The sequence below is a fragment of the Lacerta agilis genome, chromosome 11, assembly GCF_009819535.1.
Source record: "Lacerta agilis isolate rLacAgi1 chromosome 11, rLacAgi1.pri, whole genome shotgun sequence".
Classification (NCBI taxonomy): Eukaryota; Metazoa; Chordata; class Lepidosauria; order Squamata; family Lacertidae; genus Lacerta; species Lacerta agilis.
In genome coordinates, this window is record NC_046322.1 from 30583179 (window position 1) to 30594324 (window position 11146).

Below are 11146 nucleotides of genomic sequence, written 5' to 3' on the forward strand. Positions count from 1 at the left end.
CAGATCAGGGCCAAAGTCAACAAGCTGAAAAATAAAGCTAACAGAACATATCTTGACAGGGGTTTTTTTGTGGGAAGAAGGCACAAAGAAGATGCTTTCAGCAGCCCCCATCCTTGGGTAGCACAACCTCTTCTTTATCGCTATTGCTGTGGTGGGTTCACTTGCTGTTTTGTTCTGGGCAGTATCTGGAAGGGTCTGGTGCTCCTTTTCATCACTCATGTCACTCCTCCCTCACTTGGGGAGGGTAGGTGAACATGGAGTAGCAGCAAGAGGAACAGCAGGGTCAGGGGGCTCTTCTCTTTGGAGATGTGCCTTGACGGGTGTCCCCTGATCTCAATACTTGACACTGACCCTGTATCCGGGTCTTCAACATGAGTTAGTATAAAATGGCGGACACACAAAATGATTTACAAAAACCTGTGGCTGACCATGTGAAAGGTAAAACAAGATTAAGAGTGGACTATTGCAGAGATGGGATCCTGTATGTACAGCATGATTTATGTCTCTTCATTTACAAAGTAGAGCAGCCAGCCTGGCATACTGACATCTCTCCCTGCAGCAAATGCTCCATACGTTTTCTGCATCAGTCTGTCAGTAGCAAGAAAAAAATAGAATTGTCTATGAGTGCCAGCAGTTTGGTAACTGGAGAGAAAATGGGGCATCTCACCTGAGGCAGTGATAATGAACCTGTAATAGCCAATTTCCCTTGTAATAAAAGTAGCTGGGTGAGGGGAAGACATGTTCTGCTTTAAATCAGTTTAGTGTGTTACATAAAGTGGCTATTGGGGAATTTATGTGGTAATAACTGGAATGCACTGTTTTGAGTTATTTATATGGTGTGACAGATGTGCATGTTGTTGTTGGGCTACTTGGAGGGACAATCTCGGGCAATATTCTGACAAATAAACCCAAATGCAGGTCGATGGAATAACAATGAAACCCACCACAGGCACTTCAGCACAGTATTTTGTTTATACGGTACACAAGAGCCCTCTAGTGGCCATTTGTAAACATTTGTTGTTGGAAAGATGCTATTTATTTATTACAGGATCACAACCTTTCTTCGAACCCACGAAAACGAGAAGGCAACGAATTACCTTTTGACATTTGTAGAATGCTTCCTCGTGGTACAGAAAAGGATGGAGACAAAATTTTTTTTTTTCTCCATTAGATGGTTTTCTTTTCACTTGATCTCTTGTCTTGTACCTTTTAGTCTTGCCCTCAATACTTTTGTCAGCCAGATCTCTCTGTCTTGATGCTTACCATGTTGTGATGCTCTACAAACCCCTCTACTGCACGCACATATGGCAAGAGGTGGGGGCATATTGCAAACTGCAGGTAGGCTGAAAGTTGGCCATGCTATAAGGAGATGCAGCAACAGAATCTCAGAAGACATCTCACTGCAGACTGGATTGGAAGGTTCTGTAGGCCTTGCTCACCTGAGGGTTCCCCATCCTTGCTTGATGTGATGATACGTCAGATAATGTTCCTGTATTACTCCTGCCAAGTCCCACCCACCCACTAGTTGTGTCATATTGGAACCCTGCAGAGCCTAAATGTGGGGGGGGGGACACAGTTTTATTGCTCCCTCACACACTCATCTTATACGTCTGATACAGACAAGCAGGGTGGCTCCAGGTTTTGGAGGGTCTTTGGGCAGGACACGCTCTCTTCACCTCCCCTCTGTCAGGGTGATCCCACTGTAGGGTTGCCACCCATCCCTAGAAAAATGATTGTCCTTTTTTTTGGAGGGGAGAAAAACATCACCTGTCCTGTTTGGACTTCAAACGGGATGCCTTTTTCACATATTCAAGCTCCTTCTCCATCTCCTCCAAACTGTGTGGACAGAGAGTGGGTCCGGTGGAAGGAGAAGAGTGAGAGCCTGAGTGGGAGTTTGTGCTGGCAGAAGGTGGATCCATGAGGAGGAGAGCCGAGAGAGCAAGAGTCATCGCAGGATGCGGGCAGAGGGTGGTATAGGGCCAGGAGGAGGAGTTTGAGAGAGTTTTTGAGTGGGCAGAGGGTGAGTTGCGGAGACCGAGAAAGGGGGCTTGCAGTGCATGGGCCTGCTATGGTGGAGTCTCAGGTTTGGTGGTGGTGGTGGTGGGTGGGTCAGAGACAAAGACTCAGCATCAGAGAGCAAGAGAGAGAGAGTAATGGATTGCTATGAAGTCATCTCTGCACCAGGTAATATAATATTTAACCCCTCCCCCCAATTTCCTCCCAATCTATCCCGTATTTTGCGAGGCCTGTCCTTTATTTTGCCTGACCAAAGGGGGCAACCCTAGCCAACCACCATCTCCCTACTGCCATGGCAACCAGCTGCGGCCAGTTCTTCTTCTTCCTCCTCCTCCTCCTCCTCACCATCAGTATTATTGTGCTCTTGCTTGCTAGGAAGAGCACTGGCAGGCATGCAAACCACCATCCAATGGCAGCTGTTCTCCCTTCTCCCTACCAGCACCTGTCCCCTGTGCAGGTAGGGAGAAGACAAACAGGTGAGGAGGCGATGGTGCAGAGACTGTTGGCAGTGGGCTCTGCAGCAAGAAGTGTGGGCCACGTTGGGGCTGATGGGAGTTGGGTGATCCACAGGTTCCTCACCCCTCATCTAGAGGAAAGACAACATAATTTACCTGCATTTTTGTTTGTTTGGAATATACCTAATTAACTCCCAATAGATTCACTTGCAGGTTTTCTTTCTCTTCCTGCACTGTGATACCTTTCTATTTATTGATTTCTGTCTCTGTTCTTACTATGCAATTCTGATGTGACATTTTATGACCCTTGCTAGTGATGTTTGAGCATCCTGAAATACTGTTTCAGCCTTTGATGCTCCTGCTATTAAAGCAGAGCAGTTACGTGTAAAGAGAGACATCTTTTTTTTTGTTTTTGTTTCCCTTCTTCTTTTGCTTTTGAACAGTAGAGATGTCTTATATTAACAAGCAGGAACATCACTGTTAATTCTTTCCTCATACAGTCTCTTTCCCATGGGTCAATTTTGCCCTTTTCTTTCTGCATTGTTGTAATTTCCCCGTTCTCTTTTTTTTAAAACAAGATGTAGCAAACTAAGGCAGGGGAGCTACCACAAGCCTCAGGCATACTTCTTCTTCTTCTTCTTCTTCAAAAAAAAAAGGTCAGGTCAGGGATGCCTTGAAGCATCTTAATGGTCCAAAGGGAGCACATTACTCACTAAAGGGATGCAGATGCTTAAAGAGGAAAACAACTCTTTTAATTGTGTCAGCACGGAATTGCATATGCACAAAGCCTTTCTTCTTTATAACCTGTAAAGATCCCAGAAGATTACTGGTTGGGTGTCACCTGAGAAGGGATTAGAGGAAGATTACAGTTACACAAAAGATTTTCACTGAGTAAAGAAATGGAAATTATTCAGCACCTCAGGCAAAAAACCTGTATATGATCAGATCTTTATAAAGGCTAGAATTAGGATCAGCGAGAGAATAGCAGGGGATGCTGTTAGACCTATGAATAGCTGTTGGGAGGGGGAAAAACAAAACAAAAAGTATTTCATTTTCATTCTATATGAAATATGTGTACCTTAAGACAATTCAAAGAGGCACACCTCGTATTCTCCTGTGGCAGCAGCAGAAAAAGCAATTGTATTATATTCCAGCAATGTCCACCAGAAAACACACACAAAATAATTTTGCTCTCTGCAAAACTGCAATGCTTTCCTGGCACCTGTAAAAGCAATTTTCTTCTTCTTCTTCTCAGATGGCATTGCCCCTATCAATCCTTGATCTTATGTAAGAAGCTGACATAAGATTATGTCAGCTTCCTTATGTGGTAGGATTAGAAATTTATTGCAGAGCTCCTCTGCAGTGTCTCTAAAGTAGGTTACCCATGCCTGCTCTAAAGGTTTTGGCCAGCAAGAGGAAGACCCCAAGTCATGAAGAGAAGACAAATTTAGGGGGTGAATGTCTGTTACGTATAATGGAGAAGTTAGCCTTGCATTAGAACAATACTGGCAGTAAGTCATCAAAGGATACTCTGCTCTGGGTGACCCCACTTTCAGAGATTAATTGAGTGTGGCACTTTGACTAAGGATTGCCTTCCCAGACATATTTACAGCTCCATCCCTTTTTACTTACTGTCTTTTACACCAGGTTGGACCTCAAGTTGCTGTTAGGCTATTTCAGCCCATTTAAGTGAAACTTATTAAATTGCTGTTTTGAATTCTGATTTTTATTAATTCTCAGCTGCAGTCCTATACTCACTTACCTGGAGTAGATATGTATAGGATTGCATTGTTAATTGTTTTCTATTCTGATTTCACGTGGTTAAATTTTGTAAGCTGCCTAAGGGGTCTTCTGTGGAAAGGCAGGATAGATTTCTTATAAACAAACCGATAAGGTTGCAATAAGGCTACATATATTTATGAGACTCCTCTCTCTTTATGTGCCATTTTAAGTTTAATTCCTTCAATGCAGATTTGGTTAGAGTCTCTATAGGTCACTCTAATATGATGTATGTGTCAACATGCACAGCTTAAATAGCAGCTGGTGTGTTACCACCTGCAGGAATGATGAAAACCCGCAGCAATCCTGAATGAAAAATAAAACGTGATCTTAAAACAATACTTGTCTCTTCCTCTGACAAACTCTTTCTCCCCTCAAGACGGGAGCATTCCTCTTCACTGGAGATTCAGACTTTCAATTAATAACAGACAAAGCCTGCTAACAATAGACAGGCATCCTCTATTCCTGCAGGTGTTTGAATGTTCTGTTGCACACATTTTTGAGGTCAGGAGGATGTGACTTCTTGTTGAAATCTGCAAACACAAAGGGATAAAGACAGAGCACTACTTCAGGTAAGAATAATAGTTTCCTTGGCTGAAGGCCATGCTACATTTTTGCTAACACAATGCATCTGTTTTCTGTAAGTGAAGTATTACATAATTATTTTAGGCAGGAAGAATTAACAAAACCTACTAAGGCTGTAGGTAATTCAATGCCAATTCGACTCTTCCTGTATTTTTTTTTGTTGAACATCAGGAGGTGGAAGGGATTCAGAAATTAAACAATAACTGCCTAAACTCTGCTTTACTCTATGAATGAATTCTTAATGCCCACCTGAAGGAGCACTTACTGGTTTATTGTCTGTTTTACTGGAGACTGTCTCAGCTTTGGAGATGCTAGTTACAACTATCTTAAATACATTAATGTGAAGATTGCATCTCGGTTCTAGACCCAGAAGCATGCATCCATGGACTTTATATGGACTTTATGCTGCTCTGGGAACTAGATGCAGCTGCAGTGTATGTTAAGCAATAGCTGTCAAGTGTACAGTATGAATTAACTTGTATGTACATTGGAAGCTGCCTTACAGGGAGTCAGACCATTGGCCCAACACAAATGGTTTGATGGATGAGACAGAGCCATTACGCTAGTTTCCTGGCATTATGCTAGCTTACTGACGGGGAGGGACAAGGTGGCAGAGAAGCTGGCATAATGCAAACACAATAAAGGAGCCAATAAGGCATAGGTCTAAGGTGTATGTGTGGCATAGGCCTAAGAGTGTCGGATAAATGCATGGAATTCAACAAAAACATTAACATGAATCAAAGGCAGAGATAAAAGGGAAGGACTCATCCTTTCAACAATTGAAATAACATATTTATACAGATGTGTTTGTAGCAATCCGCACAGGGGCCTGTAAGGTTTTAAAAATCAAATGCCATCATGGAAATAACCCATTTTAGACAGTGTAATTCATTCCTGTAGGCAAACTACCAGTAGGCTTTGATGGCAGTCTGGAAAATCCTAGTACACAAAGGTGGGGGGGGTAGTTTCTTACAGGAGCTCCACATGCACATTGAAAGCTAATTCAAATTATTTTGCTATCTAGGGCAAAAAGAACTCTCCCCTGCTCCTTCCTAGCAATGGTGGTGGGTGATTATGTTTCTTTCCAGAGTGTTACACTGGTTTGTGTTGCTCTTGCTTGTTGCATACAGCTGCATGGAGCAAATATCTTGGCAGAGATGGATGGTGTACCTCCTTGAAGATTTTTTCGACCCACGAATTCTGAGTCAGCCATCTCTATTGCCTATTGGGTCACAAAGCTTTGAAATGGAGAGCTGTCATTTGCAATTCACATCTACTTGGAAATAAGTAGGTTTGATTACCAGTTAGGATTATCTATGAAGTGCCCCCCCCCCCACTCTAGATAGCAGCTCTGACTTAGAGGAGCAGGGGCCATCAGAAGAACTTGCAGCAAAGGCTGTGGAAGAGATAGATTCAAGTACTAGGCCTGAGAGACCTTTGCATAGGACTTTTCCAAGACTGCTTCTCAAACTGGAGTCCACTGCCAGACAACCAGCATAAGCCATGAATCAGGAGAGAACTAATAGGGAGATGATGGAGTGCTTGGGTCCAGCCCCGAAGACTACCCTTTTAAAGCTTAATACCAGTTGCTGGAAACCACAGAAGGGCAGTGTGCTCTTGTGCTCGGGTCCTGCTTGTGGAGAACAAGATGCTGGACTAGCTGGACCATAGACCTGGTTCAGCTGGCTCTTACATTCTTATGTTAAACTCATCACCCCCAAGAAAAGAGGTGGGGTAAGCTGGCCTGAGCAACATGAGAAGTCCTCATTTGGATGCCAGAGCAATGTACTACTTTGAGCTCTTCTGAAGCTTTGTAATTCTTCCTAGCAATGTAGGCTTCTGCTCAAAGTCAATACTGTACATTAAAGCAGGCACTTGGGGTAAGCTGTGAGATGTTGTCTTGTGGCGTCAGTGCTGGGGTAGGGAGTGTTAATCCTGCTCCTGAACCAGGCTTGGAGGGAAAAGGCAGGCGTAATATGAGATGGAGAATATGATGGAGAGAAATGTTGGAAGAACATATTATTTGCAAGCACCATTGTTTCAATTGACCCTTGTAACTAGCAGGTGCTTTTATGTGTCCAAAAAAGATGTTTGAAGATGGTGTCCTGGGTTCCCCACATTTTGTGTAATTTGGCCATACCCATTTGAATTAGTAACAGAGTGGGCTGCGGGGGGCACACTATTTTATCGTGTTAATATGCTATTTTATAGGGTTGTGTGTGTTTTTTTTAAGTGTCTGGATACTTCTTTCTCCTTTTAGCTTTGGTGATTGAACTAGCTATTGCTGGCTAGATGTACAGACTTTATTTTTTTCAGCAAGGGACTTAAATGTAAAGATTTTATTTACAATGCTTTTTACAAGCCAGCAGCTAAACTTGATTATCTCCTATAGGGAAAATGCCTGACAAATTTTGTGGGAGTGTAGTCAGTGTGAGAGCTAAGGATCAAATATTTTATGTTACACATCTAAATTTGTGAGTGTGGATCTGCTTTTTTTTAAAAAAATAGGGCAGCGAAGCCAGCATACAGACACAGAAACAGCTATGGGGAGGATGAGAATGTTTGACCTAGGAGGCTGGGGGAAAGAGCGTCATGCCGAGATGACAAGTTCGTCATTTCTAAGGCGTCATCAGAGAGATTTGCACTCCTTGAACTCCTGAGTTATCCAATTTATCTGCTATTGAAAGATAAAAGGCAGAGCCAGCCCTGTGAAGGTTCAGCCTTGCATCTCATGAAACCTATGTCACATCTGATTCCCCAGGCATCACCTTTTGTCTGAACTTGTCTCATTTTCTGAAGCATTCTTCCACTTGACATGGAAGGAGTAATAACTTAAATGGCTTGGCCAAAGAATTTTAAAACAAGCAATCATACAAATCAGTTGCTTTCCCCTGAAATTTATGCTTTCCTTCCTTAGTCTGAAGCACTATTTGAAGTATTCTGAATCAATAGTATTATTGCATTGTGTCATTTAGCTATTGCACTCCTGGTCTGCAGAAATGAATCACTTTCATCTTCCTTTCCTGTGATTTTCCTTGCAAAGGAGGCTCGGAACAGCTTACATGTACAAGCGATCATTCATATTTCACCAGGCCATTTTGTAAGTCACGTTGATTGCAATGATGAAACACAGGATGGGACTAAATGAAGAAAGAAAACGGGTAATGATAATCAGGGATGCCTATATTAATTAGGGGCAAGTTCCATGAGGGTCATTTCCGCAGCTGATAATGCTTGGCATGGAAGAGGAAGGATCCCAATTCCTGGATAAATTCAACCACCAAATAAAAAGGAAAGCAAATGCAAATGGTGTGAGTTTAGCAAAGCCTATAGCCAAGTCACTGCTGTTGCATCTGCCAAGGCAAATTTGAAGGAGCTCAGGTTTCTCTGCAAAACAAGTCTTGCAATGAAATCCAAAGCCTTCACTTAAAAGCTTTATTATATTAACAAGGAATTGCATTTGTTTGCTATTTTATACATTTATTTCCCTGTAAAAAGCAAATGTCATGTAACAAGCCTGTAGTTATAAGAAGAAAAGTATAAATATCTACAACGTACTCATATTGTCTATACGCTGAATGTGCACATCTGGTGTGTTAGGGCAAGTCAGCGGGTCAGGGCCTTCTGAAATTGTGGGGTAGCGCTGTTGACTCTTCATGGGGTAAAACAGGGGTGGGGAATCTGTGGCCTTCCAGATGTTGTTAGTCTACAAATCCCACCACCCCTGACCATTGGCTATGCTGGCTGGGGCTGGTAGTAGCTGAGATCCAACAACATTTAGAATAGCACAGGTTCTCTCTGGGTTAAAGAGAGAAAAGGGAATACTTTTTAAATTTATCTGTCCTCAGTTTACCTTCACTGCATAAAAAAAACAAAAACTATCCCACTGGGACACCATGTAGTGCAGTGTTTTTCAACCACTGTTCCGCGGCACACTAGTGTGCCGCGAGATGTTGCCTGGTGTGCCGTGGGAAAAATTCCAGCCAGAATATCAGCTTTGTGTTCAGCCAAACAGGCCCTGGTTAAAGTATTTTAACCAGGCCCTGAATAAAGTATTTTATAATTTTTCATATTTCTGTTTACTTACTATTTCATAATAAAGTAATTATAAAATACTTTCTTTGTGTTTATTTGATTCCTATTCAAGAGAATTACTTTATATATAGTCAATATAGGCACAGAGTTAAATTTTTTAAACATTTTCTAATGGTGGTGTGCCTTGTGATTTTTTTCATGAAACAAGTGTGCCTTTGCCCAAAAAAGGTTGAAAAACACTGATGTAGTGTCTACGAACAAAAGATTAGCAGCCATGTTGAAGGAGAAACTAAGTGCTTATCTCAGAGGTGATAGTCCCTCCTTTGCTGAACTTTACTCTATTTCTTATACTCCCTTAACCCATGAAGAAACATTATGGTATGGATCCCTTACCAACCTAGGGTCACATTTGGAAATTAAGAATCTGCTATGGGCACCAGAAAATACCAATTTCACAGAGAACAGACAATGCATAGAATATTCTGCTGAACAACAGACAAAATACCTTTGCACACTCCAAAAGGTTTGGTTGGTTGGTTGTAAGCCACTTTGGGTTGCTACTTCCCCTACATTTGGAGGAAATAGGTAATCAGGCCTATTGTTCTCCCTCAGTCCATCTGCAAAGCTCAACATATGAAGAGGTTTGAGCTGGTTGTTCCAGCTTGACTGCATGGCTCTTATCAGCTGGATGGGATGTTGGAAATACATACAGACCTTCCAATCTTTGGTATTCCCTTGGGTGCTGATGATGCATCAGAGAGGATGGCACAAGGAGAGGAAGACTGCTCTCTTGAGTCCTGCGAAGATCCCTCCATGCCTGGCCAAGAACTGTATCCTTAGTATTTTTTTTAAAAAAATCCTTTCAAAATCACAATAGGATTTTTTAATAGAGTGATTATCACTTTTCAGAAAGAAGGAAAGCTGTGCAGATATTTTGACCATGCAGGTATTATTGTTCATTGATGCAAATTAAGAAGCAGAACGACGATGACAACAACAACAACAACACAGTCTTATTGTTTAGGATTTAATGGCTGAGCTAAGGTGACCCTGTTTAGGCCATGCTAACATTTCGGTGTAAGTAACAGTTGAGTAGCTGTTACTTTACATAATAACAGCCACCAACTTGGACAGCTTTAAAGGTGAGTAAGACAATAGTCTTGGAGGTTCAGGCTATTGATTGGTACTATTCATGAAGGCTGTATATGACCTCCATTAACAGGGCCAGTATGACTCAGGTGTCATTTCCTGGTTTGTAGTATATTGGGAAACATGAGTAGGAGAGTCGGCAAACTCCATGCTGTTTGTCCTGAACAACGTACATTTTAAGTGTGAACATTTAAATTATATTATGGAAAAATATATATATTTTTAAATATGAAAGTCTTCCATACATCAGCTGCATTCTTCTTAGTTTGCCAGAGTCCTTTTCCAAAATGGTATCTTTCTAACCACTGGCATCCTTCTTCCATGACAATCTCAAGAGAGACTTGCTCCCTTGTCCCTCAAGTACTTACCACTTGAGAGTGATGCTATGCTCTACACATTTCAGTCCTTGTTACACCATGGGAAGATTCCGCTCCCATCTTTTATATTCTCAAGGCTATTTTCACTTATGATAAGCTATATCCATCAACACTTTACAGCTCTGCTGCGATGGGAAATCCACTTAAGAAGGCTCCATTGCTTTCTTTGTCTATGGATAGAAGTACTTTCCGATGTTATACTTCTTGTTCTGAAATATTCCCATGGACTTCAGTGAAGCTATTCCAGTAAGTAGGTTAAGGCTGACAGCTTAGGCTGAGCAGAGCTATGATGGCGTTTAAGATATATGTCTTCCTCTGCTTTGTGGCATATTTAACCTTTTACATAACAGGTAAAAACTGGTTTTAAGGTTATCTATTGCTTGTAGACTTTTCTATAGTCACTGATTAATAATACCAATAATCTCAGTTTATAGTAGTGGAGCACCCGAGCTAGAGGAATCTATCTTGCTCTGTGCTATAAACAATTCTAGAAGACGAAATACCGGTAGGTATCAAATAACTATTTAACAGAGCCTTCCGATGGGATGAACCATAGTCAGGGCACCACTATGACTTGGTCCAGATGTATTCCTGGTCTGCCTAAGAGGTACAGCATGGTCTGCTTAGATATTTTTGAAATATGAAATGGTATCTAAATAAATAATTATAAATAATAAAATAAACATAATAGTCCTGAAGTAATAAACCAGGCTGAGAATGGGTGGATGCTGTGCCTCTCTCCTCTCTTTC